The 20,672-nt window shown below is 33.7% G+C and overlaps 1 non-coding gene across 1 annotated transcript; it reads right to left on the reverse strand.

Moving 5' to 3' along the window:
- Positions 1-14,063: 14,063 nt before the first annotated feature.
- On the reverse strand, positions 14,064-14,170 carry LOC121210308 (small nucleolar RNA R71). Its single transcript, XR_005905422.1, has one exon. It is a non-coding gene; the product is annotated as a small nucleolar RNA R71 (small nucleolar RNA).
- Positions 14,171-20,672: the final 6,502 nt, after the last annotated feature.

Raw genomic sequence — 20,672 nt, forward strand, 5'->3', positions numbered from 1 at the left:
ATACATGTGCTGTAAATTTTGTAATGGGATTTTGGTTAGGCTTGGAATAGGGAGTAAATTGCACAAATTTTATTTTCCGAGCCTAGGGACGAAATGAGAATTTATGGAAAAGTTAGGGGCAAAATGGTAATTTTGCCTAAGATGTAACTTGAGTCCACATGAATGTGAAATGTGATAAATTGATGTTAAATTTACTCGTATAGATCCGGATAGACCAAATTCGGAGTTAGAACGAGGAAAAGAGGAAAATGTTGGATTAGTAGATTTATGTACACGAACATTTGTCGAGGTAAGTTTGTGTAACCAAATTGTATATGTTTTTATACTTGAATGAAATGTTGTGTTTGTGAATTGTATAAATTCCATAAATATCTGAAATGATCACATACTTTTTAAAGCCCGATAAATGAAAGTGTCCGATCAATTATAATGCCCGACAAATGATAAATGACAAAAATGTAAATTTTATACTTGAGTTGAATGTGAGCATTTGAATTGCATAAATGCATAAATATATCAGATTGACCACATGCTTGATAATGCTTGAAAAATGCTAAATTCTGTTTGAATAAATGGAAAATTCGATGGATATGTGATTTCCCAAAACAAATGAGGTCCTGTATTTGTTGCGGATGGGATTTAGCTTGGACGAGTAATCCTATTGATATCATGATAGAAAGGATTTAGCTTGGACGGCTAATCCTAATATAAGTCCTCTCAAGCATATGTTATGGATTGGATTTAGCCCAGATGGGTAATCCAGATCAAGCTCCTTAAAGCATATGTCATAAAAAGGATTTAGCCTGGACTGGTAATCCTGTTGTATATATGTGTGGCTTGAGAGTGTATTCTCTGAAATAGTACCTTATAGGTATCACTGAGCATGAATTGACAGATTCTGATTTGTACACCTTGGGTGTACTACATGTGTATCCATCGATGTTCTGAACAAATTCAACAGGTAAAAATCTTGATATGAAAAGACATGAATAAGAAATGAGTTATTGCACGTAGTTGTCTAAAATCCATGAAAATGATGCTATATGACAATTGACATATGAAAACATGAGATGATGATATTTGTACATGGAATTCTTTTGATGAATATGTTCATCCTTGGTTATAGACTTGTATACTTTGAGTGTACTACTACTCGTGTGGCATTGATGTTTCGAGTAAAATGTGTAAAGTTTTGATATGAAATAATCTGAACTCGAGATGTGTTATATGAAAATATACTTAAGATATAGCAATGTGAATTATACATGTTGTGGAAAACATATGTGCATGGAAACTTGATTGTTATTAAGCCCATACATGTTTTTAATGTTATTATGGAATACATGACTAACAAGGGCAATGAGGATATGTGTAGGGCTTGAGTTCAAATTGAATGAATATGCCTTACATAGTTACCACAAAATAGAATGAATGGTACGGTAAGTACCATGTTATACGAACTTACTAAGCATTTTATGCTTACTTAGTTTTATTTCCCTGTTTTAGAGTAAATCGAAAGCTCATTGGATTGGAAGCTTAGCGGAGGTCACTCACACTATCCATCAGCCTATTTCGGTGAATATGATAAAGCAATTATGGTTATAATGGCATGTATAGGTTATATTGGTCATATTGGCATGTAAATGTAAATGATTATTTTAATCTAGCCATTGGAATGGCTAGTGATGATTATGTTTTGGTATATGTATGTATGTATTAAGTTCATTTTATGGATAACATAAGTGTTTATTATTGATTGATTGAGAAAGGTTAAATGAGTATGCTAATGAAAGATAAGATTAAAAGCATGAATTCATGTAACAATATATCATGTTAGATGTTATAAATTGCTTGGATTCAATGCTTAAAATGGTTGGTATTTGGATGTAAATTTGGTGTAGGAACTTGGTGAAAATTTTGGGTGAGAAATAAAGCTGGAAATGACTTTATTTTGTCCATACCGGCAAATGTGTGACACACGGCCTGGTACACGGTCGTGTGTGACACATGGCCTGGTACACGGTCATGTGGTTAGGCCATGTGTCCCACGCACCTTAATTTCGAGAAAGCATAATGCTCAGAATTGAGCACATGGACAGAGATACGGGTGTGTGTCTCAGTCTTGTGTGCTACAGGGCCTAGAACGCAAGCGTGTGTCTTTGTCGTGTGAAACCTGCACCTAATTTCGAATTGAATTAATTAACCACATAGCCTAGCACACGGGCGTGTGGCATGGCCGTGTGCACAAGTCAGAGAGTTACACGGGGTCGAACACTGCCTATAGCACGGGCATGTCCTAGGGTCACACGGGCGTGTCCCTTGGACCACATCGGTGTGTGAACCCTGCTCCTTGGAAAATTTTTTTAATTTTGCAAAAAATTCTTAGAGTTTCCGATTAAGTCCCGGCTCGATTCTAATGCTCGTTTTGGGCCTCGAGGGTCCATTTAAGGGACAATATGAATAATCTCGATTAATGAATAAAAATTTTATGGGAATTATCTGAAAATGTTTTGAAAGTTTTAGTAACGCTCCATAACCCTGTTTCGACGACAGATACGGGTTAGGGGTTTTATAACACGGGCAAGGCCAATTTGGGCATGTGGGCTCACACGAGCAAGCCACACAAGCATGTGGGCTCAAATTTCTAGAATTCTTCCTAAAGTCGCATGAGTCGTTCCAATCGACTGTGGGCCTTCCGCAGAGTCGATAAGGGCCAAGCAAACCCTAATGCATGTGATCTGTTATTCTGATAGACTAATTTGAGTAGGAAAAACTAATATGTAAGTCTGATTATTTTGTATAAGCATGTATGATATCTGACACTAGTATGCGAGGCATGTTATTTATGTATATATATTATTTGATATCAGTATCTGTATATGGGGTGAGATTCGTATATGTGGAGGAAGTGTTCTATATGGTGACCTTTCGCCTATTTTCTGGTAGCTTGGCTGCATACTATTCTATTATGTGTCTTATGGGCACTATATGGTGTGTAGGGATAAGTGGGTGTTTTATACCCCACATTGTGTGATGGGATGGTCGGAGATAGTGTGTAGAGGATGGAGGTAGGATTCCATATGTCTGCTTTAATTATTTGATTCTGATATCTGTTTTTGTTAAGGACTTAAGTCCGTATCTGTATACGTTCTACATATGAGTTTCTATGTATATGTGCATGACTATCTCTGTTGGGTTACACACTGAGTTTCCAAAAACTCACATTTGTTTGTCTGTTCTGTTCATGTAATCCTCAGTCGTAGGCGGGTCAGTGCGATGGAAGCTCAACGATGACCACTATTGTAACGCCCCGTACCCGAGACCGTTGCCGGAGTCGAACACGAGGTGTTAACGGACTTAATTCATTACTTAAACAGCTCATACAATTCATTTTAAAATTTCTAGACAAGTTGGCTAACTACATCACAGTCGCTTTAAAAATCATATCTCGAGTTTCGAAACTCGAAATCCAATTCCGTAAATTTTTCATGAAACTAGACTCATATATCTATCTAGTAATTTTTTTCTAGAATTTTTAGTCTGGCCAATTAGTACAGTTTATTAGTTAAAGTCTCCCCTGTTTTAGGGTTCAACTACTCTGACCTCTGTGTGTTACGAATCAGATATCTTCCTGTACAGAGCTTCAATAACTATGTTGTTTGTCTCTAATAAAACTAGACTCAATAAGTAATCTGTACATATAAAGCATGACTTCTAATTATCTTTTTAAAATTTATGGTGAATTTCCAAAGTCAGAACAGGGGATCCAGAAATCGCTCTGGCCCTGTTTCACAAAAATTTAAACATCTCATAAAATATAGCTCATATACCTATTTATCTTCTTTCATATGCAAATAGACTCATCAATCTTCGATTCCATAACTTATTCATTATTTAATTCCATTTCTACTATTTTTAGTGATTTTTCAAATTCACGTCACTACTGCTGTCTGAATCTATTTTATGGTAAATTTTACCTATTTCATGGTTTCCATGGATTAGCTAGCAATTTGACATACATAACACCAAATATGATCATGATTAGCCATTCCAATGGCTAATCATTACCAAGAATTTCCATACCACTCAATAACCATATCATAAGACCATATATACAAAATGATTATAATGCTATACATGCCATACTTAAAATATACAAGCCATTATGCCAAGATGGTATACAGATAGTGTGAGCGAGCCTCCGACCGTTCCCGATTTCCGAGCTGGCTTGTCAAAACTACAAGGAATGAAAAGGAGGGAGTAAGCATAAATGCTTAATAAGTTCACATGCAAATAGCAAGTAACATAACCATATAAGCAAACATAAAACATCATTTGCATAATCATCACCAAGACATTCATATCACATTTTCATTTATCATCTTACCATATTGTTGTTATATCGAGTTTTCAACCTGAGGGTTAAGTACATACCTGTTCAAAGTATCCATTTCAAAACACTTACCAATACGTCCCTTTCATCTTGAGTATTCCTCCATTTGAGTTGAACTTTACCCGTTGAACACATCGGAATATAATTCGAATACATGGAAAGTTTGCACATAAGTGCCACATATGTAGCCAAGCTACCATGTAACCCGCCCGTAAGTGAACTCGGACTCAACTCAATGAGCTCGGATGCCTAGTTGCATCTCTCAAACTCGGACTCAACTCAAAGAGTTCGGACATTCGCATCCATAAGTGAACTCGGACTCAACTCAACGAGTTCAGATGCCCAAATATCCCAGTGACATGTCACTTGTATCCTAATCCATTCCTAAGGTTCAACGGGACCTTTTTCCCAATCATGTGTCTCAACCATCTTCTACGGAATGCCGATACAGATACTCGGTAGTATTTCACATTTTCCAAGTATATCACATAATTTGACATATTATCAAACGATTATCACAAGTATAATATTTCATAATAATTATCATATCATTTAAATAACATTAAAACATTTAAAATAATAACTCTGTTACCAACATTTACATATGAACTTACCTCGTATGCGAAAATGGCTACTTTTACCATTTCGTCCACAACTTGGTATTTTCCCCATTTTAGCCCGAATTTTAGTTTCCCTTGCTCTATCATTTAAAATATAGTCTAATTAGGACTCACATTATTCAAATTGACCCAAAATCATATTTTGGAAAAATTACAATTTTGCCCCTAAACTTTTGCATATTTACACTTTTACCCCAAAGCTCATAAATTAAACTTCAGCCTATTTTCTTATGTTTTATGACATGCTGATCATTTTTCCCTTCTATGGCAACATCAAATTCTCACTCTAACATGTACTTATGACTATTAGGTATTTTTACCGATTAAGCCCTTTTGCTAGTTTTCGCTTAAAACCGAGTAGCACAAGTTGTCTAACATAATTTAAAACCTCATATTCTATCATAAAACACCAAAATACACAAATTTCACCTATGGGTATTTTTCCAAATATGAACCCTAGGTTGAATAATTGCTAGCATAAGCTTAATCGAGCTACCGGGACTCCAAAAACGTAAAAATCATTAAAAACGAGGCTAGAACGGACTTACAATCGAGCTTGGAAGCTTGAAAAACCCTAGACATGGTTTCTCCTTGCTATATTCGACCATGGGGTTGAAGATGAGCAAAATTGGCTTTTAATTTTGTATTTTAATTCATTTTACCCCTAAATGACCAAAATGCCCTTACTACTAAACTTTCCAAAAATTCCATCCATGTCCAATTTTTGTCCATAGACTTATAAATTGGTAAAATTTCTATTTAAGACCTCCTAATTAATATTTCAAAACAATTTCATACTAGAAACTTCTAGAATGCAAGTTTTACAAATTATTCAATTTAGTCCCTAATTTCAATTTAAGCACTTTATGCATAAAATTTCTTCACAAAATTTTCACACAATCATGCAATCATATCATAGACCTCAAAATAATCATAAAATAATTATTTCTATCTCAGATTTTGTGGTCACGAAACCACTATTCCGACTAGGCCCAAAATCAGGATATTACAACTATATCGCAAACGATTTTTAATTAATGATTTTATTTAAATTCTTGATTATTTTTAGAGAGTTTTATAATTTTTGGACTTTCGGGACTATTTCCTTTGGTTTGGTTTTGGATGGGTTTTTGAATTTTCTATTATGATGTTTGACAAAAATCATAATTTTACATAAACAAAGATTTTTTTGAAAATACAAACATAGTTTTCTTTATCTATAATAATTTAACAAATTTCCACTGCAAAATAAGTTTTAGAAGAGAATAAATCAACAACAATTTTCCGTAACAAGAACAGCCATTATGTTTGATAAAAAGTGGACTCATTTAGTAAAAAAAAATAAACGTGAGAAACTTAAAGTATTAAGATCGTTTTCAAAACTCTTCTTCGTAACACTCCATGATTTAGCCATAGTGTCTAGGCCAGGTTTGGGGTGTTACAATGTACATGTGCATTGGGGTGAGATATGATGTGACGAAGGAAGTGTTGACAGTTTGATTATCTCCCTTATCTGGTGGTTTAAAACCACATATATCTGGTTTAGTGGCTCAGCAATGTATATCTATTTCTGGCAATTTACTGCATAATATTATATGCCAGCTTGTTTGCAATACTTCTGAAAGTGACATCCACTCACTTATTGGTGTGTAGGGTTGGATGGGTACTTGATACCCTTTTAGTGTGTAGGGATGGACGGAGATGGTGTGTAGCTGATTGGGGTAGGACCTAAGTATGTATCTGCATTTGATTATGAATATGTATTTGCATCTGATTATGAATATGTATTTGATTTTGAAAATTCATGTTATTCTGTATCTGGTTAAGAAAACATAAGTGATTTTGTATATATGATCATGCTTATGGCAACATATTTGTTAATTTATGTATCTGAACAGTTGGTTGGGTTGTAGACACAAACGAAGATTGGGTAGGCTCCAATGTGAAGAGGAGGGCGCACATGAGAAGTTTGATGTTAGCTAGTGCTCTTAAGAGGTCACAACAGCAGGAAAAATGAAACTTTGAGTTTCAGTGGCGATGAAGAATTGGTCTAAGATGAGGAAGGAAATGATCTAATGGTGGTTTCAGCAACAGTCGCGGGTTTCGAGGTTAAAAGAATACTCTTGGATAGTGGAAGTGCTATCTTAGGATACGTATCGAAAGATGGGACTAAAGTAACATGCTTTGTCTAAGACTAGTCCATTGTATGGTTTTGCAAACCATCCCGTTGAGGTGAAAGTATCAATCACTTTGCCAGCAACTTTAGGGGATGACGAGCATACAACCACAGAATATGTTTAGTTCAACGTGGTAGACCACCTAATGGCATACAACGCCATCTTTGGAAGACAAATAATGAGGATGGAAAAGATAGTGATTACAATGTTCTGTATGAAAATTAAGTTTCCAACAAAGACTGGAGTTGGATTCATGCAATCTGATTAGTAAACTGTGAGGCAGTGCCATATGTTGTCTGTCAAATAGGCGAGAAAGCCTATAGCTGAAGGAAAAAGTTTGCAGGGGGTTGAATTGGTGAGCCAAGTTCTTCATTTAGATAGTTTTGACGTGAGAGATGAACATAGGAGAAAAAAACTTGAAGCTACAGGACATACTAAGACTTTGCAGTTATTTTGTGATAACGAGGAAAGAACCATTAAAATGTCATCAGCTTTGGAAGAAGAAGAAAAGAATATGCTGATCCAATGTTTAAGGAAGAACTCAAATGTTTTTGCCTGGTCTACAGTAGACATGCTGGATGTGGACCCCCAAGTACTCATGTGCAAGTTGAATATACTTCTAGAGGCGAAGTTGGTAAAATAGAAGAGAAGGAAGTTTACACCACAAGTGGTGGAAGCAGTGAGACAAGAAGTAACTAAGTTACTATCAGTAGGATTCATTAGAGAGGTAGAATATCTGGATCAGGTTTCGAGTGTTGTAGTGGTGAAAAAGGAAAATGACAAATGGAGAATGTGCATCAACTTCACTAACCTCAACAGAGCATGTTCTAAGGACAATTTTACCCTATCATCAATTGATCAATTGGTAGATGCCTCTACAGCCACAAGTCCCTGAGCTTCATGGACGTTTTCTCGTTATATAATTAGATTCTATTGGATCAAGAAGACCAAGAAAAGACAGCCTTCATCACCAAGGAAGGACTTTTTAGCTATTAGGTCATGCCATTTGGGCTCAAGAATGTGGGAGCAACCTATCAAAGACTCGTAAATAGGATATTCAAGAATCAGATAAGTTGCATGCACGAGGTCTATGTGGATGACATGTTAGTAAATAGTGGGTTGATGGGGATGGAAACACAAAAATATATTAACTTTTTCAATACCTTTTAAGCCCTAATTAGTGCAATTTCGTAGTATTTTTTTTGTCAAAATTCATACTTTAATTATAAAATAATTAATTTACACTTAAATTATTAACATATTTAATGTTAATTGTTTTTATAATAAATTTACTCAAATTTAGTTTATTTTTGACAATTTTACACAAATGGTGAAAATTGGCTCGGTAGACACCTCATGAGGCTAGAATAGTTGGGGTAATTTTGTGCATCAAGTGATCAAGAGCAAGGCTAATAATATTTTCCAACCATGGAAGGTCCAAAAATATGTATTAAAAATATTTTATAATTAATTTTAATCCAACATTAATTGGGTTAAAAATTAATATAAAGTTTGAATGAGAAATGAGGCCCAGTTGTGCTAAGTAGATAAGATTGATCTACCAAGCAAATGGGTAGCCCAAAACCATACCTATACCTAATCAAATCAGCTTATTTAGCTGATTTTTTTAACTAAAAAACAACCCTTGAAGTTTCTTTAAATTATGTTCAAGCCCCTCCACTTTTCATACCTTCCACCTTTTGCCCCAAGCTAAAAATGGCAATTTGAGCCATTCAAACTTGCACCATGCATGGCCGACCAAGGGAAGAGGAGAGGCTGAAATATATATGCTATTTTTAGTAGTCATTCCCACCTATAAATACCCATCTTCCCTTCCTCTTTCACAAACTATTCATTCCCACACATCTTTCTTTATTTTACTCACTTTCTCTTATTTGTTTTTCCTATTTTCTTGTCCATTTCCCTTGCCAATTTCCCTCTTCAAAAAGATCCTTCTTCCATCTAGGAATATTAGCATTCAATTGTTCATAGAGGCCTCGGTTCAACAAAATAAGCAGAGAAGAAGAGCAACACACTAGTTTGGCTTCAGGGAAATACTGGATTTGCTTCCTAGTTCCCTTATCTTTAATTTTCTTGTTATGTTTTGATTATGAATATGAATAATTGTTTTGTTGTTGTTGTTGTTCTAATTAAAATGACTTAAATTAGTTCGTGTTAGATTGATTTCATTCTATCCACTTGAATTATTAAAATCATGTTTGTGTTGTTATAGGCATTGGTAAGTTGTTCAATTAAATAAAATCATGCTTATGTTATACTTGCATTATAAAATGTATGGTAAAAAATGAATTAATTATTAAACATATTGAAATTGTAATCAATTGAAAAAATATTTAATTGGTGCATGTTTAATCTTCTAAGGTAGCTGAGGGTTAAATTAGCGACGATATTTAACGGTACATTAAACTTGCATAACTTGCAAGTTTATTCTGATTAAACTGTTCTAATATAGAAATATATTGTTACCTCACTTAATCTTGTATGTGCTTATGAAGATTGATTAATTGTTTGGATTGGCATTGAAAAATGTCCAAGAGATTGGTTGATTTAGTAAGTATGCATTTGCAGTAGTTAACACATTACCAAGTTGCCTTCAAAATATTTGTAACAACATGAACATGGGTTTAGTAACTCTAAGTTAAGAAATGTAATCGATCTAACACAATTATGTTATATTGATTAAAACTCATCTTTTTGAAATCGTGCAATTGGATTTTTACTTTTTATTTCTATTACTTAGTTAAACTTTTATTTTTTAAATCACTTCTTCAAAACAACATATTTTTCCCATCACCAAAGTGTTTAATTTACATTTCATAAATATTTTTCTTTCACAGTCCCTGTGGGTATGATAACTCGACATTTACTTGTCACTTTATTACTTGATACAATTGTGGACACTTGCACAGTTCTGTCGTTCCAAGTTTTTCGCGTTGTTGCCGGGGACTGTTTTAAAAGACATTATTTGTGAAATTGTTAATTTTTCATTTTGGTCTTCTTTTTTCTGGTAAATTTTAATTCCAATATTTCTTTTGTGTTTGTTTCAGGTGTTATGAGTATTGATCAAATTATTGAGTTACTCTCTGTAGACCTTGAAATTGAAAAGACTTTTAAATAAAGGAGAAGACAAGCGAACCAAAGAAGGACTGGAGAGATGGATTTCGAAAATCAAAACCTAAATCAAGGAGGAGCATTCACTTATAATACTCACAATCCGGTCATTATTGTCGATGACAGAAACTGTGCCATTTAACAATATGTCATTTATAATAGGCCAATTTCGGTGAAATCGAAAGAATGGTTTTGGGACCATAAATCAGAGTAGAAAATAAAATTAATTTTTATTTTATTATATGGTTCGTATTATGTTGGAAATTTCATGTGAAAATTTTGATACAAAAATTTTATCGATTATGTGTTTAAATCAGGGAAAGGACTAAATCGCATAAAATGTAAAAGTTGAATTCTAGTAGCTATAAGAATTAAATAGCTATGGAATTCAAAATTTTAGGTCCTTATATGGTAATTAGACCATTAATGAAAAGTTAGTAGATATTTTTGGATGATTCATCCATGGAAAATTAGGAAAAGGCTAAGGACTAAATTGGAAATAAAAAATTATTAAAGATGATAAATTAATTAAATAGAAATAAAAATCATTTATATCATATTCTTCCCCAAAATATTCTATGGAAACCCTAGGAGAGAGAGAAGAAACTTTCTTGGCCAAATTGGGTAAGTTTTCTTGTCCTGTTTTTAGTAATTTTGATATTTTTGAAACCAGGATAGCTTAATCTATCTATTTGGGGGATCAATTTGAAGAGTTATCAAAGTATGGAAATTAGGTCATAATGTGTATGCTGAAAGTTAGAAATTTATGGTAGAAAATGAAAGGTTGTTGATAGATAAACAACTTTTACAAAGTAATTTTTGATGAAAACATGATTTAGGGACTAAAAATAAATTTGTGAAAATTGAAGAAAAATTATGAATTTTATAGAGTATATGTACTATAAATTTTATGGTAAAATTTTGGTTAGGCTTGGAATAAGCAGTAAATTGCACAAATTTCATTTTCCGAGCCTAAGGATGAAATTGAAATTTATGGAAAAGTTAGGGGCAAAATGGTAATTTTTCCTAGGATGTAAATTGAGTCCACTTGAATATGAAATGTGATAAATTGATGTAAAATTTACTTGTATAGATCCAGATAGACCGAATTCGGAGCTAGAACGAGGAAAGAGGAAAATGTCGGATTAGTAGATTTATGTACACGAACATTGTCGAGGTAAATTCGTGTAACTAAATTGTGTATATTCATATGCTTGAGTTAAATGTTGTGTTTGTGAATTGTATAAATATCATATATATATGACATTGAAAATATATCTGACAAAGCCCGATCAATAATAATGCCCGATAAATAATAAATGATAAAAATGTTACTTATATGGTTGAAATGAATGTGGAATGTGTTTTACTTGAATCATATGAATATTATGGATGTATGAAATAATCACATGCCCGGTAATGCTTGAAAAATGTTTAAATCTCGGATGAATAAAAGGAAAATCGATGGATATGTGATTTCCCGAATGAATGAGGTCCTACATCTGTTGCTGACGGGATTTAGCTCGGACGAGTAATCCTATTGACCTCATTATAGAAAGGATTTAGCCCAGACGGTAATCCTAATATAAGTCCTCTCAAGCATATGTTATGGATTGGATTTACCCCGAACTGGTAATCCAGATCAAGCTCTTTAGAGCATATGTCATAAAAAGGATTTAGCCTGGACTGGTAATCCTATTGTACACATGTGTAGTTCGAAAGTGTACTCTCTGAAATAATACCTTATGGCTGCTATTGAATATGAATTGACGTATCCTGATTTATACACCTTAAGTGTACTACTTGTGTATCCATCGATATTTCAAATAAATTCAACAGGTGACCATCCAGACATGAGAATATATGAATAATAAAATGAGTTATTACAAGTATCCATCTGAAATACAAGAAAATGATGATACATGACAAGTGATATATGAGAGTATGAGAAGACGATATTTGTACATGGAAATTTACTTGATGAGAATGTTTATCCTTGATTATAGACATGTACACCTTGAGTGGATTACTACTTATGTGACCTTGATATTTTGAATGATATGAGTAAACTTTTGACATGAAATAATCTGAACTCAAGATGAACTATTATGAAATTATACTTGTAATATAAAGCGATGATTTATACATGTTAAAAGAATACATGTTGTGGAAAGTATATATGTACGGAAACTTGATTATTGATGAGCCCATATAAGTTTTGATGTTATTATGGAATGTATGACTAACAAGGGCAATGAGGACGTGAGTGGGGCTTAAGGTCAAATTGATTGAATATGCCTTACATAGTTACCTCAAAATAGAATGAATAGTAAGTTAAGTACTATGTTATACGAACTTACTAAGCATTTTATGCTTACTTAGTTTTATTTCCCTATTTTAGAGTAAATCAGAAGTTAGTTTTATTTCCCTATTTTAGAGTAAATCAGAAGCTCGTTGGATTGGAAGCTTGGCGGAGATCACTCATACTATCCATCGGCCAATGTCGGTACAATATGGTAAATCAATTATGGTTACAATGGCATGTATAGGTTATATTGGTCATATTGGCATGTAAATGATTATTGTAATCTAGCCATTGGAATGGCTAGTGATGATTGTATTTTGGTACATGTATATATATGTATTTAAGTTTACTTTATGGAGATAACATAAATGTTTATTATTGATTGATTAAGAAAGGTAAGATTTAAGCATAAATGCATATAACAATCTATCATGTTAGATGTTATAAATTACTCGAATTCAATGCTTGGATTGGTTGGTTTATGGATGTGAGTTTTAGTGCAGGACATGGGTGTGATTCTGGGTGAGAAATGAAGCTAGAAATGGCTTTATTTTGTCCACACGGGCAGACACACGGGCGTGTGTCTAGACAGTGTGTGACACACCGCCAGGTACATGGGCGTGTAGTTAGGCCGTGTGTTCCTTGCACCTTGAATTCGAGAAAACATAATACTCAAAATTGAGCACACAGGTAGAAACACAGGTGTGTGTCTTAACCGTGTGTGCTACATGGCCTAGCACACTGGCGTGTGGCATGACCGTGTGCACAAGTCAAAGAGTTACACGGGGTCAAACACGACCTGTAGCATGAGCGTGTCCTAGGGTCATACGGGAGTGTCCCTTGGACCACATGGGCGTGTGAGCCCTGTAACTTGGAAAAATTTTGAAATTTTGCAAAAAATTCTTAAATTTTCTAATTAAGTCCCAACTCAATTCTAATACTCGTTTTGGGCCTTGAGGGTGCATTTAAGGGACATTATGAATAAATCTCGAGGAATAAATAGTAACTATTTGAATTATCTGTAAATGTTCTGAAAAATTTTGGTAACGCTCTGTAACCCTGTTCCAACAATGGATACGAGTTAGGGGTGTTACATCATTACTCTCTTCAATGAGCTTAATTCGCGTATTTTGAGACCCAAAATTGAGGCACCGCAATTCGAACTAAAGCCAATCATGCTCCAAATGTTGTAAAATATGGATCAATTTAGTGGGATGCCTACTGAAGATCCACATCTTCATCTTCGGCTATTCATGGAAATGAGTGACTCATTCAAACTAGTTAGGGTGACCGAAGATGCCTTGAGACTGAGATTATTTCCATACTCCTTAAGAGATAGAGCACGAGTGTGGTCCCTACCATCAGGTTCCATAACTACATGGTAAGAGTTGGTTGAATGTTTCTTAATGAAATACTTTCCTCCATCTCTGACTGCCAAACTCTAAAATGAAATCACTTCATTTCAGCAACTTGATAAAGAACCTTTATATGAGGGAGGGGAGAGGTTCAAGGAGTTATTACAAAAGTGCCCTTATCATGGCATTCCTTATTGTATTCAAATGGAGACTTTCTATGTTGGTTTCAATATTAATATTAGAATGATGGTGGATGCTTCGGCAAATGGAGGCCTTCTTTCTAAGTCTTATAACTATGCCTATGATATTATGGAAAGAATTGCTAGTAATAACTATCAATGGCCAACCAACAGAGCAGCCTTAGAAAGGCGAGTAGCTAGAGTACATGAAGCAAACACACTTGCTTCTTTGGCAACCTAGGTATCATCTATGTCTTCTATACTTAAGAACATAACTATTAATGGTTTCAATTGTAATTCGATAGGTCAGTAGCCAAACTAGTTCGAGAATACTTCTTGTGAATACTGTGGAAATGGTCATTTCTTTGAAAATTGCCCATTGAAATCAATAGTCAACATATTATATGGGAAATCGGAATTGGAATGCTTCGCAACCAAATTCTTACAACTTTTCATGGTAGAATAATCCAATTTCTCCATGGAGTAATCAATGGGCCGACCATAGCGACATTTCTATGCCATTTTGACCAATTATATGCCAGAATATTCTCAATAAGTGCAACAACCCCCACCAACTTAATCTTCAAGTGATCTTGAGAATCTGTTGAAGGCATACATAGTGAAGAATGATGCCACTTTAAGGAATCTGGAGAATCAAATAGGTCAGGTAACCAATGAACATTGAAATAAACCTAAGGAGCTTTGCCTAGCGATACTGAAAATCCAAGAATTTCGGGCAAAGAACATTGCAAAGCGGTCACTTTGCCAAGTGGAAAGATATTGGAGCCCAATGTGGTTGAGGTTCAAAGTGAGCCTATTGTAGCTCAAGATAAAGAGGAAGTTCAACCGAGTGTTGAAACTCCTGTTTTACAGAAGTTAGATTCAATGATCCTTGATGAGGTAAATTTTAAACCAATCAGTTCTAATTATCTAACACCCTTTTCAGATGCAAAAAAAATTCCACAGAAAAGTTGTCTGGTTAAAGCTAAGATTCCATAATTGTCATATCCTCAACGATTCCAGAAGCAACAAAAAAATACTCAATTGAAGGAAATCTTTGATGACGAGGTGACTTTTAATGACTTCGATGCTGCTAAATCCCTAGATATAGTGGAAGACTGCTCTATTATTTCCAAGATGGAATTGTTGGCTTCTACATAGTTGGAACTCAATTCTTTAGATGATCCATTAGAACATATTATACTGAAGTATTCGCCAAGTGATGATGAAGAAAAGGAATGTTTAGATTGGTTAGAAGAAATTTTGAAGGAATTCACTCAAGAAGTTCCACTCGAATCATTAGAGTTATCATCTCAAGAGTATACACAACCAAAGTCGTTGATTGAAGAGCTAGCTGAATTTGAACTGAGGATTTTGTCTCGTCATTTGAAATATGATTATTTGGGTCTGTCTTCGACTTTACCTATCATTATTTCAGTTGAGTTCACTAAAAATCAAGAAAAAGAGGCACTTGTGGTTTTAGAAAGGCACAAAAAGGGTATTGGATGAATTATTTCATATATTCGAGTCTCGGGTTGGAGGATTTGTAGGAATTATAGGAAGTTAAACAAGGCCATTAGAAAAGATCATTTTGGGTTTTCTATTCCTAATAAGATGTTGGGCAATTTGATGGGAAAGAATATTATTACTTCCTAGATGGTTATGATTGGTATGAAAAATGGCCATTTGACACCACCATGGTCAATGATGATCCTAAATAAAATGGAGGGAGTTCTCTTCATTTTCTCTATCGTTATTTTATATTTTTAATTTTTTTCTCATTTGAATAAAATGATAGACTTAGATAAAATTTTCTTTAGGTTATTACATTAATTAAAATTCTGTCTAGGAGATTGGGACTTAAGCGGGACGATTTGTGACCCCTCTAATCTTTACTGGGAGTTTAATTTAATGTAATTTTTCGAGAATATTTTTCTAAATAGCCCGAAGAATTTATGTATTTGTTTTATTAAATAAAGGGTCAACTTTTAAACCAAGCAATAATTTGTTTGAATTTTTTTAGTTTACTTTTAGTACAGGAGCTTAGGACCCGAAAAGGAGCTTCCATTGTGCTTAGGAAACTTCTAGGAAGGGAAATATTAAACCCTTTTCTGCTCAAACCTATAGCCCTTACCTTGCTCCATCACCACTCCCAAGTAGCCCAATAGTGCATCACTTAACCCCTTAATGTTGTAGCCCTTAACTCCCTAAGTCACCACCCCAAATACCTTCATTTGAAGTCACCAACTACCGCACTTAAACTATACTTAAAACTGCCACCCCCTTCAACTCTAAACCTTATCGTCGGCTACTCAACCACCTGCCCAAAACTAAAACCACCCTTAACATATTTTCTAAGACCAATGTTGAGAGTCCCTTCATCTAGCACAATTTGACAAAGTGAACAATTGATATAATGGCTATGTTGCAACACATGCAGCTGCAGCAACAAGCTTACTAGAGATACTAAAAAATACAAGATGACTCAATCAGAGATGCATTTAAAAAATATATTTCATAAACAGTTTGTTTTTGTGCTTGAATTTCCAGACGTTATACTCAAACCATGGACTCCAATGTTGAGGAAGGAACGAGGCGATCATATTCAGAGAGGACTGCAAATAAATAAAAAAGGGGGACCTTGTTTTTACTTTATATTACTTTTTAGGATATTTTAAGTTTTTAGTTTTAAGCTCTTTTAAGAATTTATTTCTCGCATAATAAAATAAGACGTCGAAATCATTAATATAATTGAACAATTTACAAAATAAGAAGTGTGGCAATAGATATGTACATGTCTAGGATTGGATCTGTCTAGGAAGAGCTTGGTATTTAAGCAATCAAACTTGACTCACCTCCTTTTTCTAGGATCCTACCTGGTGTACAGTATCTATTCACCTCTATATTTTCATTTTCTCTATTGTTTTTAACAATGGGGATATTGTTCATCTTAAGTAAGGGGACCAAAAATTGGAATTTTTTTTTTCAACATACATTTTTCTTATAATTATGATAAGTTATATTTTGCTCAAAAATTGAATTTTTTGTTAATTATGCAAAAATTTTAGTATAAATAAAGTTCTATTATCTCAATGATTGTTATGTTAGTTGAATTATGAAATGTTACTCTTAAAGAAGTTTGTAAATTGTACCATAAAATTTTTAATTCCTTAGGAGAGCTAGGCATGCATGAAAGTTTAAGTCTCTAGAATTGACTTAGTAATTTCTTGAGGCAAAATCCTAGGAAGCATGGAATTTTAAAAATGACTTAGGCAAACTTTTGTTTGGACTGTTTAAGCCTTTCAAGCCAACTTTAACGAATATTTATCCCTTGAAACGTAACTCTGAGACTATATGACCTGATTTTATTTGAACCATTGCAAAATTAAGCCATCACTTCTCTCATAATTATCTCTAAATTGTCCGACATACTAGACTTAGTCTATCCAGAATATTCTCTGAAAATAAGTTTGGAGGAGTTGAATAGAAGTATCAAATGCTCAAAAATATACTATAATACATATAATCATATGCTTGAGAAAAAAAGAAAAAGAAAAGAAAAGAAAGAAAAAAAAGAGAGCATATGTACTGAAAAGAAATAGATGTACAAAGAGCATGTGTGAACTCAATTGCAAAATGAGTTGGTGAATTTGAAGGCATTTATTCCGAAGGTCTGATATAAGCTAATTCTAGGGGTTTTAGCCTAAATCTATCTATCTTTTACCTACCCCTAGCCTAGCCACGTTACAACCCATTTAAAAGACCTTTCGATTAAGATTTCTGTGCTACCTACATTAGTGGAGAGAAATTGCTAAGTTCAACATATGAAGGTATAAATTAAACTTAGTGATTGTGGTTTAATCTTAAATGAGGGAATAAAAATTAATTGGTAGGAATTTAACATATCTTTATTGAAAAAGCATTTAGTATATTCTTTCTATCATAAGGATAATTGAGATTAATTTGAATAATCTGTATACTTGAGTTGCATAATCTCAAAATTCTTATTCTTGGGCATAATTATACTAAAATCATAATTAAGTTTGGGGGTGTGGAAACACAAAAATATATAGACCTTTTCAGCACCTTTCGAACCCTAATTCGTGCAGTTTCATAGTATTTTATGTCGAAATTCATACTTTAATTATAAAATAATTAATTTGAACTTAAATTATTAACATATTGAATTTTAATTAATTTTATAATAAATTTACACAAATTTGGTTTATTTTTGATAGTTTTGCACAAATGGTGAAAATTGACTCGATAGACACCTCGAGAGGCTTGAATCGTTAGGGCAATGTTGTGCATCAAGTGATCAAGAGAAAGGCTAATAATATTTTCCAACCATGGATGGTCCAAAAATATGTATTAAAAATATTTTATAATTAACTTTGATCCAACATTAATTACGTTCAAAATTAATATAAAGTCTGAAGAAGAAATGAGTCCTAGTTGTGCTAAGTAAAGAAGACTGATCTACCAAGGAAATAGGTAGCCCAAACCCGTCTCTATAGCTGATCCAATCAGCTTATCTAGCTATTTTTATTATTGAAAAATAGCTCTTGAAGTTTCCTTAAATTCCGTTCAAGCCCTCCACTTTTCATGCCTTCAACCTTTTGCCCCAAGCTAAAAATAACAAGTTTGAGCCATTCAAACTTGCACCATGCATGGCCACCAAGGGAAGAGGAAAGGCTGAAAATTATTTTCTATTTTTAGCAATCATTCCCACCTATAAATACCCCTCTTCCCTTCCTCATTTCACATGCCATTCATTCCCACACATCTATCTCTCTTTCACTCACTTTCTCTTATTTGTTTTTCCCACTTTCTTGTCCATTTCCCTTGCCGATTTCCCTCTTGAAAAAGATCCTTCTTCCACCTAGGAATAGCAGCATTCAGTTTTTTGTAGAGGTCTCGGTTCAACAGAATAAGCAAAGAAGAAGATGAGCTCACTAGTCTAGCTTCAGAGAAATACTGGATTTACTTCCTAGTTCCCTTCTCTTTAATTTTCTTGTTATGTTGTGATTATGAATATGAATAATTGTTGTGTTGTTGTTCTTGTTCTAATTAAAAATGGCTCAAATTAATTCGTGTTAGATGGATTTCATTCTATCCACTTGCATTTTTAAAATCATGTTTGTGTTGTTATAGACTTTGGTAAGTTGTTCAATTAAATAAAATCATGTTTATGTTATACTTGTATTATAAAATGTAAGGTAACGGATGAATTAATTATTAAACATATTGAAATTGTAATCAATTGACAAAATATTTAATTAGTGCATGTTTAATCTTCTAAGGTAGTTGAGGGTTAAATTAGCAATGGTATTAAACGATACATTAGCCTTGCATAACTTGCAAGATTATTGTGATTAAACAGTTTCAATATAGAAATATATTGTTTCCTCACTTAATCTTATATGTGCTTATGAAGATTGATTAATTATTTGAATTGGCATTGAAAAATGTTCAAAAGATTGGTTGATTTAGTAAGTATGTATTTCCAGTAATTAACACATTACCAAGTTGTTGTGAAAATATTTGTAACAACATGAACATGGGTTTCATAATTCTAAGTTAAAAAATATAATCGATCTAACACAATTATGTCATATTGATTAAAACTCATCTTTTTGAAACTGTGCATTGGAATTTTGACTTTTTATTTTTATTACTTAGCTAAATTTTTAGTTTTTAAATCACTTCTTCAAAACAATGTATTTCTCCCATCACCAAAGTGTTTGATTTACATTTCATAAATAATTTTCTTTTACAGTCCCTGTGGGTACGATAACTCGACATTTACTTGTCACTTTATTACTTGATACGATTGTATACACTTGCACATTTCCGTCGTTCTAGAGGGAACATGTGCGAAGCCTATCAAAGACATTCGCAGTCCTAAGGGCTCATAATATAAAGCTGAACCCTGAAAAGTGTGCATTTGGAGTGCGAGCTGGTAGGTTTTTTGGCTTAATGATCCTAGAAAGGGGGTGTAACTCCCCAAAACCCGACCTAGAAGTTTAGACCAAATCCAAGAGGTCACATTGACCACCGAATGAAAACAATTTTAGAAAACAAGTTGTTAAAATCTCATACAAATACAATTTGCTAAAAATGAATTAAATCACTTATCCCTTTAGGATTCAAAACAGTAAATTAAAGTATTCGAAAATAAAGCTCCGCAGGTTCTAGATTTTAGCCCAAGGAAAATAATTTATGAAAATCCAAATTAGAATTGTACCACTGTCCCTATAGATTTTTTGTACAGTCCAAAATTGTTCATAAATCAAAGTATTCGAAGAAACATCTTATTAGCCTAATTTAAAACGCATCACTCTGAGACCTCCGGCATGCCAAGTCCAGCTACAGAAAACAAGATTACCTGAAAAGGGGAAAACTAATGAGTGAGCTATACGAGCTTAGTGTGAGCTTAAACCAAAAGTAAATAGCAAGCGACTAAAAATCAAACCAATAACAGTCCACCACAAAAACTTGATCAAACGGT

Source organism: Gossypium hirsutum, chromosome A11 (genome assembly GCF_007990345.1).
Source record: "Gossypium hirsutum isolate 1008001.06 chromosome A11, Gossypium_hirsutum_v2.1, whole genome shotgun sequence".
NCBI lineage: Eukaryota > Viridiplantae > Streptophyta > Magnoliopsida > Malvales > Malvaceae > Gossypium > Gossypium hirsutum.